We start from the raw sequence: 1743 nt of genomic DNA on the forward strand, positions 1-1743 counted from the left end.
AAGATGATGGAACAACCAGTCTAAGGATCATAAGGAGAACACCAGGGGTGGGCAGATCTGGAGTTGAAGTCAGCTGTATACTTCATTTGCCTTGAGTCTGGAAACTTCCCCAAAACACTCAGCCTCAATTTTCCTTAATCCGATTGTTGGACATTGTAGTTATTTCTATTTTATACTATTTTGGCTCACACTGTGATCAATATCTGTGTCTATCTATGACTCAATAGGAGAGATTCCTTGCAGTAAAATGTCAAGAGTTCACTCCCTGAAAAGAGTGAGGGCAGTTGGGCGCCAGTGTGCTTCAGGGGAGATGTTCTTTGCTTCCTCAATGTAATGTACTTTATGTTTATTATTCAACAGTGAAAATGAGTCATACAGAGGTTTAATTAAAAATAAGTTACCAGATGCTATTTGTGTAGTACCTACAAGAACACAGTGTATGGCGTAATTCTTAGACATGGAGCATCAGGAGATGTGAATTCTCCTCAGTTGATGTCGCTGGCATCCCATGTGCATCTCATGAGAGTTTTTGTTTGCTTGTTTTGTTTTGCCTAAGATTTACTTGCAAAGGCTTTAATACTGTGCACAGAATTAAGTCATCTATAGCAGTTCTGAATTACCTAAAGACCTCAGGAGAATATAAACTTGCTGGTGTTTTTCTTGGAGGCTATTGGATGGACTCAAGAGCCACTGCTTCTGGAATGTGTCATACAGAGCCAGATGATGATGACACTTTTGTTTGAGGTCATATTTGCATTTCTTATCCATTGCACCATCGAAAGCAGCGGCAGAAACACAGAGACGAAGGTCCCTTTTGTCTAAAGGATCCTGTACTGCTTGTGCCCGCCTCAGCAGACAAAATGCGTGAGAAGAACTCATTGGAGAAAGTGGTAAGGAGGTGTAAGCTCCCGGTAACATCCATTGGCTTGAGAAGGCAAATCACTTCACGGCAATGGAAGGACGGTCAACAGTTTTCAAAGAAAGAAACACACAGATCTTGTTTCAGCCAAGAAATCGCTGAAATGGACAAGAAATAATTGTCATTAAAAGCTAAGTTATTTTGGTTCAAGGCCAACATGGTCTACAGAACAAGTTCCAGGACAACCTGGGCTACACAGAGAAACCTGTCTCACCCTCCCGCCAAAAGCCTTGTTATTTTGGGAAAAAAAAATGTACAGTTAATTTGATAAAGAACCACAATCACCACCACCACAACAACAACAATAATAATAAGGTCAAATGTATGAATTTGATACCCAGTCAGACCGCCTTCCCTCGAATCTCGGCATTCGGCTCTTCAGTGCGTTGACGGCATATGGGAGTGCTTGCTTCTCAGTACTCTCCATAGTTGCTTTCACAAGAAAATATCAAATGTTGATTCCATTAGTTTTTGTTTTTGAGACATCATGGTCATACTATGTAGCCCTGGCTGGCCTAGAACTCCATTTGTAGACCAGGCCAGGCTCAAACTCACAGAGATCTCCCTGCCTCTGCCCCCTGGGTGCTAGAATTAAGTATGTGTCACCACACCTGGCTGGCCTCCATTGTTCCATTATGTGCAGTTCCGTAACTGTTAATGAAGTGGCCGTTTTCACCCCGTTAACAGATGTTTGTATTTCTTTTGTAGCCTGCCAGTTTAAATGACCTGCATCTATTTTTTACGCCCTCATATTTTTTATTGCTCAATTAAGAATAATTTATACACCAAAAACCCCAGCCAAAAATTCTTTAGGTACCATAAAT

General features: G+C 41.3%; 1 pseudogene; it reads left to right on the forward strand.

The window, feature by feature from the left end:
* The first annotated feature begins 365 nt into the window (after positions 1-365).
* LOC128096042 (testis-expressed protein 30-like) lies at positions 366-1037 on the forward strand (annotated as a pseudogene).
* The last annotated feature ends 706 nt before the right edge of the window (positions 1038-1743 follow it).

This window comes from Peromyscus californicus, unplaced genomic scaffold (assembly GCF_007827085.1).
Source record: "Peromyscus californicus insignis strain IS unplaced genomic scaffold, ASM782708v3 Scaffold_5__1_contigs__length_169319896, whole genome shotgun sequence".
Lineage (NCBI taxonomy): Eukaryota > Metazoa > Chordata > Mammalia > Rodentia > Cricetidae > Peromyscus > Peromyscus californicus.